The following is a 26,253-nucleotide window of genomic DNA, read 5'->3' on the forward strand; positions in this document are numbered from 1 at the left end:
GTGAACCATTCCATTGTTGATTTTGCTTTATGTTTGGGATCATTGTCTTGTTGGAAGACAAATCTCCATCCCAGTCTCAGGTCTTTTGCAGACTCCAACAGGTTTTCTTCAAGAATGGTTCTGTATTTGACTTCATCCATCTTCCCATCAATTTTAACCAGCTTCCCTGTCCTTGCTGAAGAAAAGCAGGCCCAAACCATGATGCTGCCACCACCATGGTTGACAGTGAGGATGGTGTGTTCAGGGTGATGAGCTGTGTTGCCTTTACGCCAAACATATCGTTTGGCATTGTTGCCAAAAAGTTCAATTTTGGTTTCATCTGACCAGAGCACCTTCATCCACATGTTTGGTGTGTCTCCAAGGTGGCTTGTTGCAAACTTTAAACGACACTTTTCATGGATATCTTTGAGAAATGACTTTCTTCTTGCCACTCTTCCATAAAGGTCAGATTTGTGCAGTGTACGACTGATTGTTGTCCTATGGACAGACTGTCCCACCTCAGCTGTAGATCTCTGCAGTTCATCCAGAATGATCATGGGCCTCTTAGCTGCATCTCTGATCAGTCTTCTCCTTGTTTGAGATGAAAGTTTAGAGGGACGGCCGGGTCTTGGTAGATTTGCAGTGGTATGATACTCCTTCCATTTCAATATGATCACTTGCACAGTGCTCCTTAGGATGTTTAAAGTTTAGGAAATCATTTTGTATCCAAATCCAGCTTTAAACTTCTCCACAACAGTATCACGGACCTGCCTGTTGTGTTCCTTGATCTTCATGATGCTCTCTGTGCTTCAAACAGGACCCTGAGACTATCACAGAGCAGGTGCATTTATACGGAGACTTGATTACACACAGGTGGATTATATTTATGATCATTAGTCATTTAGGACAACATTGGGTCATTCAGAGATCCACAATTAACTTTTGAAGTGAGTTTGCTGCACTGAAAGTAAAGGAGCCAAATAATATTGCACGCCCCACTTTTCGGTTTTTGTATTTCCACAAAACTTCACAATTGTGTCCCACTTGTTGTTGATTCTTCACCAAAAATTTTACATTTGGTATCTTTATGTTTGAAGCATGATATGTGGGAAAAGGTTGAAAAGTTCCAGGGAGCCGAATACTTTCACAAGGCACTGTAAAATAGCAATAAGAAACATGACAACAATATCTACTGCCTGAGATTTTCAGGGTCGAAGATATCCTGTGATTTGTGGATCTCATAGAATTCTGAAAGACCTAGCACATACCACAATCAGCCCCCACATAAGCTCATCAAGGGGAAGGATGTTGGTGTAACCTTGATCTAATAAGAAGCAGTATTTGAGTCTGTATTATTTGTCAGTCCCGGAAGTTAAAGCTTGCTATGGGTTCTGTCCATTTTCCTAAGAAGTACCTACCTTCGCTAAGCTCTGACTTATTTCAATTGCATCATGTTTGGTAATTTTCTTTCAATATTTCTTTTTATTGTATGTAATTGTATATAAAGAATTGCTTTGTTCCCATTTTGTATAATGCTTGTATGTTTTTTGTAAACACTTTCTAACATCCGGATTAAATATATAAAATGCCATAGCTCTGGTGTATCTACGCTTTCTAGCACCTGGGGCAAAAACTCTGTTTGCCCCCCCCCCCCAGCACATAATTTGCACACTTAGACTGGAGTCAGACACAACGTATAAAAATACAGACCGCTTTTTACGGTCATAATACGCAGAAATGTTCCCTGAACATTTCCCCGAACGTATGTCATCCATTGTCAAGGTGTGGCTCCGTTGTTTGCGCTTGTAAGCATCCGTGTGACATCCGTATGCCAAGATTTTCTCGCTGGCTTGCAAAATGGACATATAATGGAGCCCAATGACAAGTTAAGACACAAACGAAAGAATAGATATATACACATAGAATGCATCAAGTATATAAAGCTGAATGAGTGTGTGTGTATGTGTGTATGTGTGTTTGTCCGAGATTGGCATCTGCACCGTCGCAGCTACAGCCACAAAATTTTGCAGTAATGCGTCTGGACCCCGACAGCATCATAGGCTATGTTGTGAGGCGAAATTTTAACCCCGCGCGTTCCAATTCACCAAACAATTTTGCCCCTATCTACATAATGGGAAAAAAGTGAAAGGAAAAGTGTTGGAGGCAAATTGACAGCTGCCAGATGTGAACAAGGGGGACTTAAAGAATGAGAGCGATGGCGCCAAAGAGTATATACCGTACAGTTGCTAAGGTGGGGCCCTGACATGGGATACTCACCACACACGGGGATATGAACACACACACAAAATGCGCCACACACTACCACGTGCTTCAACACATATACCACCCTCAGCACACATTTCACCACACATACAACAACCTCGCCACATAAAAGTCGAAACACAAAAGTCGCCACTCAAAACTCGCCACGCTGTCCCAGAGCTGTTTAAAAGATGAAAAATGAGTTGTGATTGGTTGCTATCCGAAACAGTTTTCTTTGTAGACAGTTGTGGTAACTGAGGCCTATTATTCTTATCATTTCTATGGTGTTATCGTCCTTCTGTAAAGCTGGAAATAACACAATTTATTACCGTGCCAATACAGACCACCCTCTGACACAGACTGCAGGGGGAGCCCAGTATCACACAGGATAGGATTAGATACACGGCTCAGCAGTCAGTATCATACAGGATAGGATTAGATGCACAGCTCAGCAGTCAGTATCACACAGGATAGGATTAGATACACGGCTCAGCAGTCAGTATCACACAGGATAGGATTAGATACACGGCTCAGCAGTCAGTATCACACAGGACAGGGTTAGATACACAGCTCAGCACACAGTATCACACAGGATAGGATTAGATACACAGCTCAGCAGACAGTATCACACAGGATAGGATTAGATACACAGCTCAGCAGACAGTATCACACAGGATAGGATTAGCTACACAGCTCAGCAGTGTGGGGAGGTTGAGCTGGGTACGGTTCTGTCTGTAATAGGAGACAGAGTGATTGACAGTAGGTGTCATTTGGCAGTCCGCCATCAGAGGTCACTGGAGAGCACCAATGGCAATGGTTATGTAACTGTCATATGAGGGTTACATAACTGCCAGAGGTCAAGGTGACTCTGATTGGGCGAAAGAGACTGTCAGGTGACAGAGAGTGGGGCTACCTGGACTGGCTGAATAAATACTGAGGTAAGCTTCTAGAAGCTTCAGTCAGCCAGGGGAGCTCTCAAAGAAGCAGGGTCTGTCACACAGAGGAGATCCCTCAGAGACTTTCTGACGGTAGAAAACGGTCACGGGGGGTGACCCGACAGCACATTGGTCACAGGTAGACAGCCTGTGAGGACCTGGTGTACGGTGGACTTTGAAAGGTGAAACGCCGTGGTGGATTGGCCTAGGGCAGCCATGGTGGATAGAGCCACAAAGTACGCCTGCTGAAGAAGTAAATAAGTGAAGGTACTCGGGCCGTTCTGCAATAGGAGAACAGTGTGCAATATCTGTCATGCATTGTGCTGGTCATCATATGGGCGGCCAATAAAAGAAAAACCTGTTGAATACATCTCCTGTCTCTCTGTCGTGCCTGTCGACGCCAAGAAGCGGGTCACCCCCCACTCCTGGGAGTATAGCACACCTCCGCCGCCTATCTGCACTAACACCAGCAGCACCACCACCCAATTGTTATCCCTGCCTCACCGCCGCCACCCCTACATTTCGCATAGTCGGCAGGATAATTTCCGCAAATACAACATCTTCAGCGGCAGGCCTGCCACCAAGAAGCAAAGGCCCCATGCTGTGTGGGGTGAAGTACTGCTTAGTTTTGTTTCCTGTGGATTACAATTTGGAAAACTTGACTGTGGATTGCTGGCTGCTAAAAATGACTGTGGTGATTTGGTGCCCAGGGCAACAGGCACAGATACTGCTGTTTGTTCTGGATGACTCGGGGCTTTTTAGTATCCTCCCCTGGAGGGAGTGGTGTTTGCTGGAGGAAAACTGTTCCCTTATACTTGACACTGGAGGATGGGTGGAGAGGCCCACCACCACAACCCCCAAGAACGGGAGTGGCCCTTGTGAAGAGACCTGCTGTGGCTGCCAAGCGCCACTTAGCTACTGGACCTCTTGCGGCATGAGACGTTGTGGCTGTCGGGGCATCGGACGCCAGGAGTGGCGGTGGCGCCAGGATTTGAAAACTTGCTCAGGGAGTTTCCCTGCGGAGCTGTCGGGCCTGGAGGCCGGCCCTGTCGGAAGGTGGGGCGAAGACCAATGGTTAAGAATGGAGCGATGGGAAAGTCTGCAGGGAGCAGCGGCGGCTGTGAAGGTGAGCGTGCCCGCGGTCCCGCCAGCAGCACCCCAGTCAAACTCTATTCCTACGCTCTGAGCATTGGACAGACCACGGGGGCCCAACACTGGCCCTCAGCCTCCCCACCCGAACGCCTTGCACTAGGAAACCGGCTGATCTGGATTACGGTGTGACCCCTGCCAAGCCGACGGATGCTGTATTGGCCGCGCTCCCGGCCTCAACCGAAACCGGACTTACGGTTGCAATGTCTGCATTACCAGAGAGTGCGGCCACTGCCTCATCTGTGGCCCCGCCCGTGGAGACCTTGGTTTCAGCTGTGGCCTCCCCTGCGGCCGCGCCGACATCGCTGTCAAAGCCGGCTGCGGCCTATACGACACCGGAGCCTGCGGCCGCTTCTGCTTCGCGCATGACCTCGACCGCAGCCCGCCCACCGGACTCTGTGGCCTACACCGGACCCTCCACTTGGGTGGCGGAGATAATTGCAAAGAAAAAGGCCAGAGAGCGGGAGGTATGGGCACTGTTAAATAAGGAAGGAGAGGCCGCCATGCCTGTCCCAAGATCATACGGGCGGCTGGTACACCTGAACCAAGAAAAAGGATATGGTTTTATATGGGACCTGATCACTGGCTATAAGATCTACCTAAATGTGGCCTCCGTCCAGAGTGAATATGACCTGTGGGAGGGAGGTTTAGTTTCTTATTATAAGGAACACTGTCCCCGTGGCCTCTATGCTGTAGCGGTCATTGCTTACCCTGAGGGGTATGAGCCCACAGGATAGAGACACTGTTGGCATCTCAGAGGCTCCACGGCTGTGGAGTCATCCCCTGTTATGGCGAGACATCAGCCGCCAGGAGGTGGCCCGGAGTACAACTGTTTTGGACTGCCGGGACTGTAGTGCACTGTTGCACTAATAGGGGACTGTTCCACGTCCCCATGGAAAGCAAAACCTCTGGTGTAGCAGAGATGCCTTAAAAAAAAAAAATGTTTTAAGTGTTTTACTTAAAGGAAGGGGGAGCACCCCTGTCCTCCTTTGATTGATGTTATTGAAAAAAAAAAAGGAGAAACGTGCTACAACAAATGTAGATAAGTGTGTGGTGCCTTTGAAGTGTTAAAATGTTACTGTTATGTATTTAAAAAAAAAAAAGAAAAATGTGCATTCAGCAGGTACAAGTACGGAGAATGGGCTGACCCTGACTGTGTTAAGTTGAAGGGACGACGGGACCAGGAGAAAACAGAAGGATCGGGTACCTACGCAGGGAGGTCTGTGTGACCAAAAGTTTGTGTGACGCAGAGAGGTCTGTGAGACCGAGAGTGTGTGACGCAGGGAAGACTGTGTGATAAGAGGGTCTGTGTTACCAAAGGTTTGTGTGACACAGGAGTTTGTGTGATGCAGAGAGGTCTGTGTGACGCAGAGAAGACTGTGTGACGCAGGGAGGTCTGTGTGACCAAAAGTTTGTGTGACGCAGAGAGGTCTGTGAGACCAAGAGTCTGTGTGACGCAGGGAAGACTGTGTGATAAGAGGGTCTGTGTGACCAAAGGTTTGTGTGACACAGGAGTTTGTGTGATGCAGAGAAGACTGTGTGACACAGGGAGGTCTGTATGACCAAAGGTATGTGTGACTCATGTGACGACCATGTCAATATCAGGTATTGACACCACTTTCATCCCCGTGACGCATTTGTCGAGGACGACAATGGTCAAAGGAAGGGAGAATGTGGGGAGGTTGAGCTGGGTACGGTTCTGTCTGTAATAGGAGACAGAGTGATTGACAGTAGGTGTCTTTTGGCAGTCCGCCATCAGAGGTCACTGGAGAGCACTGATGGCAATGGTTATGTAACTGTCATATGAGGGTTACATAACTGCCAGAGGTCAAGGTGACTCTGATTGGGCGAAAGAGACTGTCAGGTGACAGAGGGTGGGGCTACCTGGACTGGCTGAATATATACTGAGGTTAGCTTCTAGAAGCTTCAGTCAGCCAGGGGAGCTCACAAAGAAGCAGGGTCTGTCACACAGAGGAGACCCCTCAGAGACTTTCTGACGGTAGAAAACGGTCACGGGGGGTGACCCGACAGCACATTGGTCACAGGTAGAGACAGCCTGTGAGGGCCTGGTGTACGGTGGACTTTGAAAGGTGAAACACCGTGGTGGATTGGCCTAGGGACGCCACGGTGGATAGAGCCACAAAGTACGCCTGCTGAAGAAGTAAATAAGTGAAGGTACTCGGGCCGTTCTGCAAGAGGAGAACAGTGTGCAATATTTGTCATGCATTGTGCTGGTCGTCATATGGGCGGCCAATAAAAGAAAAACCTGTTGAATACATCTCCTGTCTCTCTGTCGTGCCTGTCGACGCCAAGAAGCGGGTCACCCCCCATTCCTGGGAGTACAGCACACCTCCGCCGCCTACCAGCCACATCTCCTAAATACCCACAGCACGCTACCCTCCACCCCAGCCTGCCACCCGGACCCCTACAACAGTATCACACAGAATAGGATTAGATACACGGCTCAGCAGTCAGTATCACACAGGATAGGATTAGATACACGGCTGAGCAGTCAGTATCACACAGGATAGGAATAAATACACGGCTCAGCAGTCAGTATCACACAGAATAGGGTTAGATACATGGCTCAGTAGACGGTATCACACAGGATAGTATTAGATACATAGCTCAACAGACAGTATCACACAGGATAGAGTTAAATACACAGCTGAGCAGTCAGTAACACACATGATAGGATTAGGTACACAGCTCAGCAGTCAGTATCACACAGGACAGGGTGAGATACACGGCTCAGCAGACGGTATCACACAGGATAGGATTAGATACACAGCTCAGCAGTCAGTATCACACAGGACAGGATTGGATACACGGCTGAGCAGTCAGTAACACACAGGTGTCACGTTGCCGTCAGACTCGGGGCCTGCTGTCCCGGCCTCAGCCACTAGGAGGCGCCGGACTGTCACGGCGCCGTCAGACTTGGGGCCTGCTGTCCCGGCCTCGGCCACTAGGAGGTGCCGGACTGTCACATCGCCGTCAGACTCGGGGCCTGCTGTCCCGGCCTCGGCCCCTGGGAGGCGCCGTGGTTCGCCCCGAGTGATGGCAGCGACAGAGAACGGGCTCCTGCGCAGGCATCTGATGGACGCAGGCTCCGCTCATCTGTCAATCATGAAGGGGTTGGTGCATCACCATCTGGCCTGGTCCTGGGGGCGGTCCTGATGACATCATCAGTGCGGGAGCCTGTGAGGGATGACCTGATCCCTCAAATACCTTGGGACTGGTCTTGCAAGCCACCGGATATATTCTTGGTTCCCCTATGTGCTACTATGTGATTTGCTATTGTTTGACTCTGACCTCAGCCTGGATTTCTGACCCCTCTACTGCCTGACGACTTTGTACCTCTGCCATTCTCCCGGTTTGTGACCTTGGCCTGGATATTTGACTCTGCTACTGCCTGCTGTTTTTGTACCTTGCCTCCCTCCCGGTTTGTGACCTTGGCCTGGATATTCGACTCTGCTACTGCCTGCCGTTTTTGTACCTTGCCGCTCTCCCATTTTGTGACCTTGGCCTGGACTGTCGACTCTGCCACTGCCTGCCGTTTCTGTAACCCCGCTGCCCTCCCGGTTTCTGACTACGTTTTTGGTTCCCCGCCTTCTTCCCTATTGGCGACCGTCCTGCTCTGGCGCACTGCTCCACCAGACAGCCACCCCCTGGGCCTTGCTACAATTCCAGATCCCTGTATAGGGGTTAAGGGACTCTGGGTTTCTCAGGGTGCTGTCCCTACTGCAGTCCAGATCCGCGGACGGACGTCACAACAGGAGAGGATTAGGTACACAGCTCAGAAACAGGATGTGCCAAAGGAGAGGACATTTTCATTCCAAGAATTCCACTCATTCCATCTGATTTGTTTTTTATTTTAAACGCCTCCAGTTTCCAGTTCAACTGCTATTTGCAATGTCCATTAACAATGCTCAGGGATAGTCCTTGAAAGTAGTAGGGATCGATCTGCAATCTCCATGCTTTTCTCATGGTCAACTTTATGTGGTCTGTTCAAGAGTTGGAACGGCCAAAAATCTGTTCATCTTTGCACCGAAAGAAAAAAACAAAAATCTTGAATGAGTTGAAAATAAAATGCTATCAATACTTGGGTAATCATTTAGTTAATTTGTGTTGCAAATCTGTAGTGTTGAATATATGATGTGAAATGTTTTTATGTGTAATATAATCATTATAATTTGTTACAACTAACCACAGTTGGTTACTATGCCCAGGCAACACCAGGCTCTTCAGCTAGTGTGTATATATATACACTCACTGGCCACTTTATTAGGTACACCTGTCCAACTGTGTGTTAAGACTTAATTTCTAATCAGCCAATCACATGGCGGCAACTCAGTGCATTTAGGCATGTAGACATGGTCAAGACAATCTCCTGCAGTTCAAACCGAGCATCAGTATGGGGAAGAAAGGTGATTTGAGTGCCTTTGAACGTGGCATGATTGTTGGTGCCAGAAGGGCTGGTCTGAGAATTTCAGAAACTGCTGATCTACTGGGATTTTCACGCACAACCATCTCTAGGGTTTACAGAGAATGGTCCGAAAAAGAAAAAAAATCCAGTGAGCGGCAGTTCTGTGGCCGGAAATGCCATGTTGATGCCAGAGGTCAGAGGAGAATGGGCAGACTGGTTCGAGCTGATAGAAAGGCAACAGTGACTCAAATTGCCACCCGTTACAACCAAGGTAGGCAGAAGAGCATCTCTGAACGCACAGTGCGTCGAACTTTGAGGCAGATGGGCTACAGCAGCAGAAGACCACACTGGGTACCACTCCTCTCAGCTAAGAACAGGAAACTGAGGCTACAATTTGCACAAGCTCATCGAAATTGGACAGTAGAAGATTGGAAAAACGTTGCCTGGTCTGATGAGTCTCGATTTCTGCTGCGACATTCGGATGGTAGGGTCAGAATTTGGCGTAAACAACATGAAAGCATGGATCCATCCTGCCTTGTATCAACGGTTCAGGCTGGTGGTGGTGGTGTCATGGTGTGGGGAATTTTTTCTGGGCACTCTTTGGGCCCCTTGGTACCAATTGAGCATCGTTGCAACGCCACAGCCTACCTGAGTATTGTTGCTGACCATGTCCATCCCTTTATGACCACAATGTACCCAACATCTGATGGCTACTTTCAGCAGGATAATGCGCCATGTCATAAAGCTCGAATCATCTCAGATTGGTTTCTTGAACATGACAATGAGTTTACTGTACTCAAATGGCCTCCTCAGTCACCAGATCTCAATCCAATAGAGCATCTTTGGGATGTGGTGGAACGGGAGATTCGCATCAGGGATGTGCAGCCGACAAATCTGCGCCAACTGTGTGATGCCATCATGTCAATATGGTCCAAAATCTCTGAGGAATGCTTCCAGCACCTTGTTGAATCTCTGCCACGAAGAATTGAGGCAGTTCTGAAGGCAAAAGGGGGTCCAACCCCTTACTAGCATGGTGTACCTAATAAAGTGGCCAGTGAGTGTATATATATATATATATATACACTCACTGGCCACTTTATTAGGTACACCATGCTAGTAACGGGTTGGACCCCCTTTTGCCTTCAGAACTGCCTCAATTCTTCGTGGCAGAGATTCAACAAGGTGCTGGAAGCATTCCTCAGAGATTTTGGACCATATTGACATGATGGCATCACACAGTTGGCGCAGATTTGTCGGCTGCACATCCCTGATGCGAATCTCCCGTTCCACCACATCCCAAAGATGCTCTATTGGATTGAGATCTGGTGACTGAGGAGGCCATTTGAGTACAGTGAACTCATTGTCATGTTCAAGAAACCAATCTGAGATGATTCGAGCTTTATGACATGGCGCATTATCCTGCTGAAAGTAGCCATCACATGTTGGGTACATTGTGGTCATAAAGGGATGGACATGGTCAGCAACAATACTCAGGTAGGCTGTGGCGTTGCAACGATGCTCAATTGGTACCAAGGGGCCCAAAGAGTGCCAAGAAAAAATTCCCCACACCATGACACCACCACCACCAGCCTGAACCGTTGATACAAGGCAGGATGGATCCATGCTTTCATGTTGTTTACGCCAAATTCTGACCCTACCATCCGAATGTCGCAGCAGAAATCGAGACTCATCAGACCAGGCAACGTTTTTCCAATCTTCTACTGTCCAATTTCGATGAGCTTGTGCAAATTGTAGCCTCAGTTTCCTGTTCTTAGCTGAGAGGAGTGGTACCCGGTGTGGTCTTCTGCTGCTGTAGCCCATCTGCCTCAAAGTTCGACGCACTGTGCGTTCAGAGATGCTCTTCTGCCTACCTTGGTTGTAACGGGTGGCAATTTGAGTCACTGTTGCCTTTCTATCAGCTCGAACCAGTCTGCCCATTCTCCTCTGACCTCTGGCATCAACAAGGCATTTCCGGCCACAGAACTGCCGCTCACTGGATTTTTTTTCTTTTTCGGACCATTCTCTGTAAACCCTAGAGATGGTTGTGCGTGAAAATCCCAGTAGATCAGCAGTTTCTGAAATACTCAGACCAGCCCTTCTGGCACCAACAATCATGCCACGTTCAAAGGCACTCAAATCACCTTTCTTCCCCATACTGATGCTCGGTTTGAACTGCAGGAGATTGTCTTGACCATGTCTACATGCTTAAATGCACTGAATTGCCGCCATGTGATTGGCTGATTAGAAATTAAGTCTTAACACACAGTTGGACAGGTGTACCTAATAAAGTGGCCAGTGAGTGTATATATATATATGAAGATGGAAGGCGCCCACACCAGACCGCGACACCCATCGGACCGGGCCGAACGCCAGGGTGAGTGTAATCTAACTCCTTTTTCTTATCTTTCAGGTTACAACGGGGGCATTACAGAATGCTGTAGAAAAGCCCCTGATGTCGATGCCGGCAGCTCCAAAAAAAGGGGTGACAGATTCCCTTTAAATAAAGCTTCTTTGTTTTTTGTAACTTCCTATTTGACTTTGGCAAAGCTTTACTGATACAGTCATGTGCGGGTTACATTAACTTTTAGTGTACTTCCGAAGCGGGAAACGCACTAAAAGCACATGTGTGTTTTTTACCTGTGGATTTTTTGCATGTAAGACAAATCTATGAGAAAAATCCGCACATAAAACGCGGCTTACTCGAAAGAGAAATTGACATGTTGCGAATTTCAAACACGCAGCGCAGGTCAGTTTACGCTGAATAAAATAGCATAATGGGTATGAGATTTCTATAAATCCCATCTACTTTGCTGTAACTGTATGAAGCGTGTGTTTTTTGATGTGGCCAAAATACACAGCATCAAAATCTTATCTTGTGCACGCCGTCTAAAAAGCTGTGTGTAATTCATCCTTATAGTTGTGGGCATGTGGTCCCTACACAACAGGAGCCAATGTACGGCTGCAGTCTCTGCAAATCTTTTTTTAATTCATAAAATTTGTTGAACTTTTAATGATCTGCAATCCGATTTGTAAAGATACAACCATATACTCATAAAGCTCTACAGTCTGCGGGATCCTAGTATACGTTGAATGGGTTAACTTATATTGCGTGAGAGTATAGGAAAGATCAGTAGGGTTCTTTTAACAGGTGCCAAGCGACAGAAGCCCGTCCCCTCTTCTGTACACGCCTGGTAACTAACTCCTGTGTAAATAATTAACGGCTACCTGAAATAGAAGATGCCGCTCTCTCTAACCACCTGCTCTTTTTCCACTTATTCTAGCCCCTGAATAACGATATTGAGGGAGGGTATAAATTTGCATGGCTGTTTGCATATTGGGCGAGTCTTGATGCTTGTATTGAAAATGGCAGATAACCATAACTCCCACCGCCTAAATAAACATCTCATATTGGAACCTAGAGTAGGCGAACAAAGATGAAATTTGTTCAAGCACTTTAACCCTTCATAAGTCCTCAGCATGGGTGAAAGTAAAGGGCCAAATGGTACGGTCACTGCTATCAGCGTGCTGGATGTTCGTAGCTTTGTCTGAGATGGCCTGATATAGTCATTCCTAAATGTGAAGCATCATTTCACTTCCATGTCTCTACACGCTGAGACACCTCACTCACTGCTGTTTTTAGCAAATATCTTCTTGTTTATAGTTATAACTCGTTCTGTGCACCAGTCTTGAAGAAAGGAGCATTGCAGTAAGGTGCACCAAATTCATTAGGAGGTGTGTGCTTCTTAATGAATTTGGCGCATCATTCGGCAGTCATGTACCATCGCCAGACGATTTCACTGCATTCAAATAGGCAACACTCGCTTTTAAATCTATCCTCACCTCTGCTAAATAGGCCTACTGTTAGGAACGGCGGAACGCACTAAATAAAGTAAATAAAGTGTGTTCGCCGCTCGGGGTCCACCGTGCAGTAGGTGTGAACACTGCTGCTAAGTAGTGACAGACGAGCAATATGGCGGAAATGCGCACGCAGGTTGAACGTTACCCAAGTGCACTTAGCACTCTCTGTTTGCTCACAGAGATGTCAGCAGAGGTAAACACAAAAGGCTGAGCCTGTTAGTGTCACAGGTCTCAGGTAAATGCACGCGCTGTATCTGGTCACAGGAGCAGGACCCAAGGCAGAGGAGCTGCGTCCGTCTAGACCTACCGTGCGTGCGGCGTCGCTACTGCGGACGCCAGAGAGGGCTGCAATTGCATCGCGGCGTAGGACACTGCCGCTAGTCAACAAAGCAAGGAAACAGGCGCAATGTCGGATGCTAGCACTGTGGATGATGCTGTAGTGGCTTAAGGCTTGCCACGCGCTGGCGCTGAATCTAATCTAAGTCCCTGTACACATTCATAATATCAGAGGGAGGGGATCTTAATGAGTCATTCGCAGGTTCATACATCCTTCATCATTCACACAGTAGCAACTAGAGACTATACTAGCGCATGGTTGAACGGTCATGCGTGTTTTTTTATAGCCGGGACCTTCCGGAAGCTTCCAGATCTCCAAGATGGACCAATGAGATCTGGAGCAGGACCTGGGCACATGACTCCCGATCTCCAATGGGAGGTCGTCTCGTGAGCGTGCCCAGTAGGAGAACAGAGGGACTTAGTCTCTGGAGCGATCTGCTGCAAAGCAATCTCCTCTGAGGTAGATAGACAGCAGGAGACCGCAGAATGTGAGGCTCTGGATTCCTGCAGAGCAGATGCAGAAACCTGACGCCTACCACCTACTTCACAACCCATGTATCTTCCCTATCCTACAACCCCAAACAGTTATTCAAAACTTTTAACTCCCTCCTCCGCCTACCACTGCCCCCTCCAACCTCCCTCATCACTGCTGAGGACTTTGCCACACACTTCAAAAATAAGATCAACCAAACAAGGCAAGTCTTCATTGTTCAACCACCACAACTCCTTTGTAGAGATGAGCGACTTTGCCATTTTTCAGGTTAAGTCGGGTTTCACGAAACCCGACTTTCGCAAAAGTCGGGTCGAACGAAATCGGCCGATTATTGTGAAAAGTCGAAGGCCGACTGAAACACGAAACCCAATGCAAGTCAATGGGGAAGCAAAGTCGGCAGGGAGTAGAGGACAGTAAACACACCTACAGTGCCCACTTGAATGCCAAAAACATCAATTTTTATTACTGAAGCTTGTAAAACTTAATTTACTTCATAATAATAGTTACGCACTGAAAACTGGGGGTTATTTGGCTAAAGTTGTGGGGGGGGTAGGGCTGGCTCCAGGTTTCCATGTGCCCTGGGCCAAAGAGCGCCCCTTTAACACATACCACAACTCATGATGCTCCAATACGGCAGAGAAATAATGGTATAGTACAATGAAAAATACTTAACTTTTTACATCTCATGACTGATATCGATTTTAAATTCTCCAATAGCTCCAAAAACGGATAGTATATTACTCCATACAGTATTATGGGCACCGCATAGTGCGCTATACAGAGTAATGAGGCCCATATATTTCTCCATACAGAATCATTGGTTCCATATAATGTTTGAAACAGTATATGATGAGCTCCACATAATGCTACAGTATATGTTGGTCCCCATGGATGAAGCTCCACTGTCTTATGGGCCCAAATAATGCTCCATATATAATGGGCCCCATTTCTAATGCTCTAGTGTATAATGGGCCCTGTAAATGCTGCTCCAGTGTCTGATGTCCACCTTTGGAATGCTCCAGTGTATGGTGGGCCCCATATATCATTCTCCAGAGTATAGTGCTCCCCAAAAATTGGTGTCCCAACATTGAAAACAATTAAATAAGTCTCCTCGCTAGGGAATCCCTGTACTAGTTTGGACTCCTTGTCGTCCCCATCTTCCATCTCACTGCACTTGGCTGTTTAGGCAGAGGGCGTACAGACGTAATGTCATTGCGCTTTCTGATCAGAATATCACTGTCAGGACACGTGGAAGACGTCATGGCGGTGGAGCAGGGAGAGGTAAGTATTTCAACTTTGCAAGTGCTGTGATCCTGAGCAAGCAGGGGGGCCCACTCGTTGGCGATGGCACTGGCACAGGGCCCCTTATAGTATGGCGGTGTGTGGCGGTGTGTCTGACGGCGGGTGGGCGGTGGGCGCCCTCCCACCGGCAGAGACACACCGGCAAAGACACTTTTGCGTACTATGAGGGGCCCTATGCCAGTGCCGTCGCCCATGAGTATGCCCCCCCCACCTGCTCAAGGAACCTGCACTTTCATCTGCACCTTCCTCTTTGTCACCGTGTAAGGGTCAGATTCTGGCTGTGTAGAGTGTGAGGGGAATGTAGTGGTCTGGGTCAATGTATCAGCAGAATCATCTAGCATTGGCTGGGCATCAGTGCACTTGTGGCGTCCCCAGGAGTACGGTCGCCACAGTGGCATTACCTTCCTCCTAGGGAGTGTGATGTCATGCTTGGGAGCAACGAAGGATCTCTCTAGCAGTTAAACCAACACACAACACATTTCCCACTCCAGGCCAGCAGGGAGACCTCTGAACCTGACTGCTGAGGAGCTGCTCTCTGTTGTCGGGAGGAGGTAAGTTAGGGCACTCTGTGCAGGGAAGGCGAAGTGTGTGGACGTGAGAAGGGGAGCTGGAGGATGAGCAGAGTTTAAGGCTCACTCCTAGCTGGAGAGCATGGTCCGGATTCCGGTCTCCGAGTTTGTAGGGACCGGAGGAAGTAGCAGCTGTAAATGCTCTGTACCCAAGTAAGGCTCGGAGGCCCCAGCATCGACGTGAGGGAGCCAGAAGGAAAAGGCTTCAGCTGCCTGCCATACGAGAAAGTTCCAAAAGAGAGTCAACAGGGGGAACTTCATTGAAGTCAGCACTGCGAGTACCTCAGATAAGTGCTAGAACGGAGGCCACACTACCTATCTGCAGAGAGAGAATTCGAAATTGGCTTCCAGGCTGACCAACTCCTTCTCCATCTGTACTCTGGGTCCTGGACGGCACTTACCAAGTACAGGTAAAGGAACTGCACGACTGTGTCTGTCACCTTTCTCCTGCGCCTGGCGCACGGCTCTGCTACATCCTGCACTGCACACCATCTAACAACTCTTTCATCTGCCCTGCGACTACGGCCTTACCTGTGCAGGGCTTCTACATCTTAGCTGCACCACAACGTCTGTCCCAGAGAAGCGACACTGCAGCGCTGGTCAATCTAATCAGAAACCGAAGGTGGCGTCACGTATCATTCACCTATAAACGTAATTCACCCTTTGCATGGACGCCCAGGGCCACGGAACGGGTCACCACCATGACGCAGGCTCAACACCTCCTGCCTTAGCTGCTATTGTGCTTTTGCCACTACCAGCAGATGCACCACCACCATCAGCACCAGCTGGCCCCCCCACGCCCACGTCCGCGGCCTCTTCCACCAAACTTCAAAATTTTGCAGAAAATAGACCCAAAATAACATCAGATATACGGCACTGTATCAGAAGCGTAAAGCTCTATTCAGTCAAAGGATAATTGTCAATCTCCCTATATATTCCATCAGTCACACAGAGACGCTCACAGGCTCAGTATGGAATAGACAAGAATTTAAAAATTAGACAAAGTGTACAGTATCATCAGATAGCAGGTATATATAGTATAGTTTAAACATTCTAAATCTCCGTAGATATTTGAGGAGGCACACACAGACACTCTCAGGCTCAGTATTGGATTACAACACAATCTGAAAAGCCGTAAAACGGTAATGGATCTCAAGAGTACAGCTGTACACAGTGTACGTGTCATTGTTGTCAATCTCAGTATTTAATTCCACAGTCAGAAAATAACTCTCACTTGGTCAGTTTGGATTAGACCAGAATATAACAAGCAGCAAATGGGTAATGTATCCCATGCGTAGAGCTGTATACAGTGTTGGGGTAATTTTTAAATGTACATCTAAATTGCAGGAGTAACCCATAGACACTCACACGCTCAGGATGGATCACACCACAATATAACAAGAATATTCGCAAGAAATAATCACACATGTGGAACAATGTTACAGGTGTCAATGATACACTTAGAGTGTTGGTTGGAGGAGGACTTCCTGGCAGAAAGGGTACAGTACCACCAGATACCAGGTATATATAGCATAGTTTAAACATTAACAATGTACGTCTATATATCAGGAGTAGTGTTGAGCCACCCCGCTAGTGTTTTGGTTCGTCGCACAGGAGGCAAGTTCGTCGAACCCCATTGAAAACAATGGCAGGCAAACACAAACACATAGAAAACAATTACAAAACACCTTAAAAGGTGTCCCAAAGCAGAGAAAATGCTCAGAAGACAAAAATAACATATGGAAAAGGGCAACTACATTTAGAAAAGAGGTGGAGGAGTAAAAGGAGGAGGTGTAGGAGACACAGATATTGGCTTGTCATGCCCTTATGAAGTCAAGAAAGGCTGGAATAAAAATGTAAAATACAAACACAAAAAAAAAAATTTTCTGAAATCGAACACGATCATATACCGTCGGACTTCCCACCAATAAATTATGTCAACTGCCGATCGGGCGGCGTTATTCCCACGAACCTCCAAACAGCGTCCATGAAGGCAAAGTGTTTGGTTTCCGGGGGCAGTATGATTGCAAAGCTGAACCTTAAAGGAATGTCCAAAAGGGCACCACCAGGAGTGGAGCCTGCGGCTTAATTGAACTCCACCCGGGAAACCACAACCATGCCACCTCAAGAAAAGATGCACACATTGAAAGCTTTGTCGATTCTGTGTGTGGTGTGGTATGTCCGTTTGTAGTTGTGCTAGTGATTTCTCAGCTTTATTTCGTTAACGACCGAGACTCCGGCATGCCCCCGCGGTAGGCGTCAAGCTTACTGGAGGGATACGCGAGGCTCTGGCACGCGAGATCGAGCAATAACAGGTCTATCATGCCCTTACATGTCCGGGGCTGCATGCGCGCTACACTGAAAGGACCAGCTTTTGTCGCTTACAGGTGTAGATAACCCGCTGAACACCGTTAGTGATGGGGATCTGGGATTCCAAATATTCCCCGCGAACGATGATTTCAATTCCGGAATTAGGCCTAACCGGCATTCCTGAAAAAATGAAAAAATTATGTGTCCAAACCACAGGTGCTGTAGCTTGCTTAACAGCTCGGCAGCCGTTCTCAGGCCCAGTATGGATTCAACAACATTGTAGAAAGTTGATAAAGGGTACAGTTTCACCGGATAACACGTATATATGTAGCATGGTTTACACATTAAAAACCTATGTCTATATATCAGGAGGCAGGCTCAGACGGTCTCAGGCCGAGTATGGACTAGACGTGATTGGACAAAGGTGAGAAAGGGTAACGTTTCACCGGATTACAGGTATGTATAGCATAGTTTATACATTAAAAATATATGTCTATAGATCAGGAGGCAGACTCAGACGTTCTCAGGCCCCGTATGGATTTGACCAGATTGTACAAAGTTGAGAAAGGGTACATTATCACTGGATAGCAGGTATATATAGCATAGTTTAAACATTTAAAATCTCCGTGTTCTCAGTATGGATTAGACAACAATCTAAAAATGAGAAAAAAGGAAATGTATTTGAAGCGTACACCAGTATACACTTTTGGTGGTATTTTTAAATCTTCATATATATATTTCTGTCTCAGTAAGACAGTCCAGTCTCTCCGCAATAGGAAATGAGATGCATACAATTACTGACATAAAGTCTAGTGATTGCAGAAATCTAGGAATTACTAATCACGGGAAAAACTTCCGTCACAATTCTCAGAAGCGATGCTGACCCTCAATAAATTTGTGTGTGGAGACAGCGAAAACATTTCTTTGTGAAGAAAGTGTTGCTGTATCGCAGTACCGTTGATCCCATCACCGTTACTCATCTCCATCAAATTTTTATCACAGGGAGAGATGTAAACATGGTGCTCACTGCCTATCATGATCTGTCACGTAACTTTGGAGTGCAAAAGACAGAAGCCACAGGCCATAGGCGATTCTATGGGATTGGCATGAGAGGGCACATTTAAAAATGTGCGCCAGAATGTCACACGTCTGTGAGTAGGAAAACTGTGAAAGCTGATGATAAACCACCACTGCATGTCATTGTGAGTCGACGTCCATAAGAAATGGAAGCCATTGATCATCTGAAGCTAGAGCCCGGCCAGCGGGACAGGGCATAGCTACGTCTTAACCATCATCTATATATATATGTGAGCCTTCGCGGGCAGGGTCCTCTCTCCTCCTGTACCAGTCATGACTTGTATTGTTCAACATTATTGTACTTGTTTTTATGTATACCCCTCCCTACATGAAAAGCGCCATGGAATAAATGGCGCTATAACAATAAATAATAATAATAATAATCTATCAGTTCAACAAATTTGTAGTGGCAGTCCCAGTGAAGGATTTGACAGCCCAGACTACACAGCGGAGGAGCAGGGAGAGGTAAACATTGCAAATGCTGTGGCCCTGCCCAAGCAAGTGGGGCACACTCGTGGGCGTCGGTACTGGCACTGGGCCCCTCATAGTATGGCAGTGTGTCTGACGGCGGGTGTGCACCCCCACCGTCAGAGACACTTGATTGCACTATGAGGGACCCTGTGCCAGTGCCCGCGCCCAAGAGTCGGCCTACCCACCTGTCCAGGGCAACGGCACTCGGATGGTTGCGTGCGCTAGGTGGTGATCCCGGCCATGGGGGGGCAGGCAGCCGAGTTAGGGAGGTTTACAAAATGGCATATGTTGATGTGGGACATTCAGCTGCTGCTAAAGGCGAAATTGGTCAAGTCCGAGGAAGAGGAGGACCAATGCAAGCCATTTTTCTGGCAACCTATGTGTCATCAGGGTAAGGTGGGACAAAATCCTTGGAAATCCATGCATGGTTCATTTTAATGAAGGTTAGATCATCCACATTTTGGGTCGACAGACGGGTCCTTTTTTCTGTCAGTATTGATCCAGCTGCACTGAAGACTCTTTCCGATAGCACACTTGCAGCTGGGCAAGCGAGCTCCTGTAAGGCATATTGTGCCAATTCAGGCCAGGTGTCCAGTATAGCAGCCCAATAGTCAAATGGGAATGACCTGTGAGGGAGAACATCGATATGGGACGAGAAGTAGTTTGTAACCATAGTTGACAACTGCTATCTCCTGTAACTTTCAATCGATGCAGTATTACCAGTCGTGTGAGCGAGACTTGAAAGATCAGTCCACAACATGGTCATGAAACCCCTGTCTCCAACGCCACTTCTGATGTGTGCACCACCAACACCTCTTCCAAGCTGCCCCCGGCCCCTACGGCTCGTGTGAGAACCATCACCGCTGCTGTGTGCTGGAAATGCCTCAACCAACCGGTTTACCAGAGTTGCTTGTTTGTTAGCCAATATTAGGTCAAGGTTCTCCTGTGGCATTATGTTTTGGAATTTGCCTTTATAGCGTGGATCCAGGATGCTGGCCAACCAGTAGTCGTCATCGTTCATCATTTTGGCAATGCGGGGGTCCCTTTTTAGGATCTGCAAGGCATAATCTGACATGTGGGCCAATGTTCCCAGTGTCAATGATGCACTGCGAGTGATGGGTGGAGGAGCACTTTCTGGCAAATCCACATCCCTCCAGTCACGCACAAACCCAGTACCAGACCTTGCCACGCCAACATTTTCTCTTGCCCCATGAGAAGCATCCTCCTCCCCTAAATAATCATCCCCATCATCATCCTCCTCCTCCTCTTCCTCCACCTCGTCCCGGATCAGACAATGGCTGACTGTCATCAAGGCTTCCCTCCTCCTCTTCCTCCTCATCAACCTCGGCTGCAGACGCCTGCTCCTTAATGTGCGTCAAAGTTTGCATGAGCAGACACATAAGTGGGATGCTCATGCTTATGATGGCATCGTCTGCGCTTACCAGCCGTGTGCATTCCTCAAAACACTGAAGGACTTTACAGAGGTCTTTCAGCTTCGACCACTGCACACCTGTCAATTCCATGTCTGCCCTCAAAGTGCCTGCCCGTGTATCCTCCCACAAATGCATTATGACCTGCATCTGTTCGCACAGCCGTTCAACCATGTGCAGGGTGGAGTTCCTCCTTGTTGCAACGTCGATAATTAGGCGGTGCTTGGGAAGGTGGAGCAATCGCTGCAGCTTCTGCATACTACTGGAGTGAACCGGCGACCGGCGGATGTGCGAGCACAGCCTTAGAACCTTATGAAGCAGGCCTGTTAACTCCGGATAATTATTGAGGAAGCACTGCACCACCAGGTTCAAGGTGTGAGCCAAGCAACGTATGTGTCTGAGTTTTGAAAGGGCTATGGCTGCCACAAAATTCCGTCCGTTATCACTAACTACCTTGCTTGCCTCAAGATGTAGACTGCCCAGCCATGACTCAGTTTGTCGCTGAAAGTAGTCGGCCAATACCTCCGCGGTGTGTCTGTCGCCCAAACACATCATCTTCAACACAGCCTGGTGATGCTTTCCACTAGCTGATCGATAGGGGGACACCTCGTGTGCAACACTGGCAGCTGCGGATGGAGTGCTCGTGCGACTGCGCTCTGTGGACGAGCTTTCGCTTCTGGAGGAGGAGGAGGAGGAGGAGGAGGGTCGAACGCCTATAGCCAACTGTTTCCTATACCGTGGGCTAGGCAGCACTGTCCCACCACCGCTGTCCCCTGTGGACCCTGCATCCACCACATTAACCCAGTGCGCAGTGATGGACACGTAACGGCCCTGGCCATGCCTATTGGACCATGCATTAGTTGTGAGGTGCACCTTTCCACTCACTGATTGCTTGAGTACATGGACAATGCGGTCTTTCACATGAAGGTGGAGGGCTGGGATGGCTTTGCGAGAAAAGAAGTGGCGACTGGGTAGGTCATACCGTGGTACTGCGTAGGCCATGAGTTCGCGGAAAGCTGCGATTTCAACCAAGCGATAGGGCATCATCTCTAACGAGCTTAGTTTGGCAATGTGGGCGTTCAAACCCAGTGTACGCGGATGAGAGGATGAGTACTTTCTTGTCCTACTCATAGTCTCTGGTACGGTGAGCTGGACTTGAGAGCTGCATATGGTGGAACTAGCGGTGGACATGGTGGACTGAGAGAGGGTTGATGATGGTGATGGAGTTGGTGTTCTTTCTGATGGCCTAGATTCAGTCTTTCGTTGATATAACATTGTGATTCCCTGACTGCTTTGGCCTTGCGACGACACCTCAACATTTGCTGTTGGTGGTGTGCTAACCGGTGGGCTTGCGGTGGGGGAAAAAATGTAGCGTTGCTGACTACCTTCTTTTGGAGCAGTTGCACATGTGGTATATGAGGTTTGTTAGTCCGTCCACGCTTGCAAGTGCATGGTGGTTAAATGTCTAAGCATGCAACTGGTATTCAAATTTCTCAGATTTTTCCCTCGGCTAAAGGTCTTTGCGCACTTCTTACAGATAACCTTTGCCTGATCATTAGGATTTTGTTCAAAGAAGTGCCACACTGCACTCTTCCTACTATGGAAGACATTTTGAGGCCTTGCACGCTGTGCTATTTTGACCGTCTGGCCAAGCTGTGCTGCAACTCTTTTGGTTTTTGTAACCCGTTTTTGGACTGCTCCGGGCCTGCCAGATAACAGCTGTTGCGATGTCGATGCCTGCTGCGGATGCTCCTCCTCCTCTTCTGAGCTATTGGCAGCGGAACCCTCTTCCTCCAATGGATGCCAATCTGGGTCAACAACTGGGTCATCCATCACCTCCTCTTCAATGTCATGTGCACCTTCCTCTGTGTCACCATGTCTGGTGGTATAGTATGCGGGAAGGGGCACCTGAGTTTCATCAGGGTCAGATTCTGGCTCAGTACACTGCGAGGACAATGTAGTGCTCTGAGTGAATGTACCAGCAGATAAATCTAGCAGTGGCTGTGCATCAGTGAACTCCATGTCAGATTCATCTTGGCCTGGGTAATTCACGATTTGACTTGATAACCCAGGCATGGTATGTGAAAACAGCTCCATGGAGTAATCTGTAGTGTGGCCTGCCGCATCCTTCAATTTTGGTTGGGGTGAAGGACACAAGGAAAGGTGTGGTTCATGACCATGAGCCTCCAATGACGACTCAGTGCTTTTATTTTTTAAAACTTCAGAAGAGGAGGCGATAGAGCTGGAGGCTGAGTCAGCAATGTAAGCCAAAACTTGTTCCTGAAGCTCCAGCTTTAAAAGCGGTTTACCTACTCCCAGAAAAGGGAGCCTTTGAGGCCTTGTGGAGCCAGACGATGATGCAGGCTCAACACCTCCTGCATTTGGTGCTATTTTGCTTTTGCCACTACCAGCAGATCCACCACCAACACCAACACCATCATTACCAGCTGGCAACCCCCGCCCACTTCCACGGACTCTTCCACCACACTTCCTCATTTTTGGGGAAAATGTACCCAAAATGCCACCAACTATATGGTACTGTAAAACAAGGTACAAGGTGTATATAGTAGTGGGGAGTATTTGAATCTCTCTACAGACTTCAGGACACAGTTGTATTCTGTCAGGCCCTGTGTATATTACACCTCAAAGTAACAGGCTGATTCTGGATGGTGTAAAAAAGGTGTATAGAGGACTGGGGAGAAATGGAATCTCTCTACAGACTTCAGGACACAGTTGGATTCTGTCAGGCCCAGGGTATATTACACCTCAAAGTAACAGGCTGATTCTGGATGGTGTAAAAAAGGTGTATAGAGGACTGGGGAGAAATGGAATATCTCTACAAACTTCAGGACACAGTTGGATTCTGTCAGGCTCTGTGTATTTTACACCTCAAAGTAACAGGCTGATTCTGGATGGTGTAAAAAAGGTGTATAGAGGACTGGGGAGAAATGGAATATCTCTACAGACTTCAGGACACAGTTGGATTCTGTCAGGCCCTGGGTATATTACACCTCAAATTAACAGGCTGATTCTGGATGGTGTAAAAAAGGTGTATAGAGGACGGGGGAGAAATGAAATCTCTCTACAGACTTCAGGACACAGTTGGATTCTGTCAGGCCCTGTGTATATTACACCGCAATGTAACAGGCAGAAATTGCCTAGCGTATGACAAACTACAAGGTGTATATAGAATTGGGCAGAATTGGAATCTCCCTAGAGTGTAGGTCTGTAAGAACGGACAAACTCCTCGGCTTTTTCCTACAGAGTCACACCCAGATAGCTTCAATTTGGCCGTGATACCAGCCAGTACACGGTACTGTGTGAGGAGCGTACACGTACACCGCTGTACGGTGTGTGTATGTAAAATTGTCAAGCTCCGTGTTTTTGTATACGGACTGACACACGCTGTCTCTCTCTAGTTTTGAATGTAATCAAACAGCAAATATACGAAACTGTTTGAAAAATGGACAAAACTCTAAGGTGTAGGTCTGTAAGAACGGACAAACTCCTCGGCTTTTCCTTACAGAGTCACGCACAGATAGCTTGAATTTGGCCGTGATAACAGCCGGTACACGGTACTGTGTGAGGAGCGTACACCGCTGTACGGTGTGTGAAAAAATGAATGCTCAGTACCTCACCAGGACAAAACAATAAAATTTGGATTGCTTTTAAAAAAGCAGTTTGAACACCAGTGTGCACACAGAAATGCATTTAGCCTTAAAAGGCAGCCTAATCACCACCAGCCCTGCTGCACAACAGCAAAAATCTTCACCTTTCACTGCACATTAACTACAGTGAAAAGCGCTATCAGAAGAAGCATTTTTTTTTCTTTTGGCCTTCCTAACGCTCTCCCTACAGAATCAGCAGCAGCAGCTCTCCCTATTGTGAGATCAGCATAAGTAACATGGCGGTCGGCGTGCACGCCCTTTTATAGCCCCTGTGACGCCACACAAAGCAAGCCAATCACTTGCATGCCCTTCTCAAAGATGGTGGTGACCGCTGCCTATGTCATCACGTTGCCCACAGTGTCCCTTCTTCCTGACTGGCTGAAAAAGGGTGCTAAAGCATCTTTTGAAACGCGACTTTGGCGCGATGGTGGCCGACCTCACGCTAAGGTCGGGTTTCGTTTCATGAATTTTGAATTTTTTCGACCCGTTTCGCTCAACTCTACCCCTTTGTATACCAGACCAATAACCAAACCCCATAACCTCCCTCTCCAACATCACTGAAGGGAAGCTTAATTGTCTCTTCTCCAAATCACACCTCACCACCTGTGCACTCGACCCCATCCCACCTCCTTCCCAACTTCACCACCACTCTTACCCCATCCCTAACCCACCTCTTTAACCTATCACTAACTCCTGGTACCTTCCCTTCTGCTTTCAAACATGCCACAATCACACCTATCCTTAAAAAGCCAGCTCTCGACCCAACTGCTATGTCCAGCTATCGCTCAATATCGCTGCTCCCATTCGCTTCGAAACTCCTGGAGCAGCACGTCCACGCTGAACTTTCCTCCCACCTCTCATCTAACTTCTTCTTTGACAATCTACAATCTGGTTTCTGCCTCATCACTCCACTGAGACAGCCCTGACCAAAATTACTGACAACGTACTTCTAGCCAAAGCTAACGGACAATACTCTATACTCCTCATCCTTGACCTGTACCCTGCTTTCGACACAGTTGACCACTGCCTCCTACTACAGATCCTCTCCTCCTTTGGCATCAAAGACCTTGCCCTATCCTGGATCGCCTCATACCTTTCCAACCGCACATTGAGCGTCTCCCACTCCCACACTACCTCCTCATCCCACCCTCTCTCTGTTGAAGTCCCCCACGGCTCTTTTCTAGGACCCCTACTCTTCTCAATATTCTCAATCACTTGGCCTTGGGCAACTCATAAAGTCCCATGGATTCCAGTACCACCTTTATGCTGATGACACTCAGATCTACCTCCCTGGCCCAGACGTCACCTCTCTGCTGACCAGAATCCTGGAGTGTCTATCAGCCATATCCTCCTTCTCCGCTCGCTTCCTCATGCTCAATGTGGACAAATTTGAACTGATCATCTTTCCTCCATCTCACAGATCTTCCTTACCTGACCTATCACAATTAATGACATCACGCTTTCCCCGTACCGGACATCCGCTGCCTCGTAGTAATCCTTGACTCTGCCCTGTCCTTCAAACCGCACATCCAAGCTCTTTCCACTTCCTGCCGCCTCCAGCTCAAAAATATTTCCACAATCCGTCCTTTCCTCAACCCTCAATTTACTAAAATGCTTTTGAATGCCCTCATCATCTCCCGTCTCGACTAGTGCAACATCCTTTTCTGTGGCCTCCCTGCTAACTCCCTCGCACCTCTCCAGTCCATCCTTAGCTCTGCTACCTGAATAATTCATCTCTCTCCTCGCTACTCCTCCGCTTTTCCCCTCTGCAAATCTCTTCACTGGCTCCCATTTCCTCACCGTATCCAGTTCAAATTACTAATACTGACCTACAAGGCCATCTATAACCTGTCTCCCCCATATGTCTCTGAACTAATCTCCCGATATCTTCCCTCACGTAATCGCCGGTCTTCTCAAGACCTCCTTCTCTCCTCCACACCTATTCGCTCCTCACCCAACCGCCTCCAAGACTTCTCCCGATTATCCCC

This window comes from Dendrobates tinctorius, unplaced genomic scaffold (assembly GCF_039654945.1).
Source record: "Dendrobates tinctorius isolate UK_male_01 unplaced genomic scaffold, ASM3965494v1 ptg000145l, whole genome shotgun sequence".
NCBI classification, from domain to species: domain Eukaryota; kingdom Metazoa; phylum Chordata; class Amphibia; order Anura; family Dendrobatidae; genus Dendrobates; species Dendrobates tinctorius.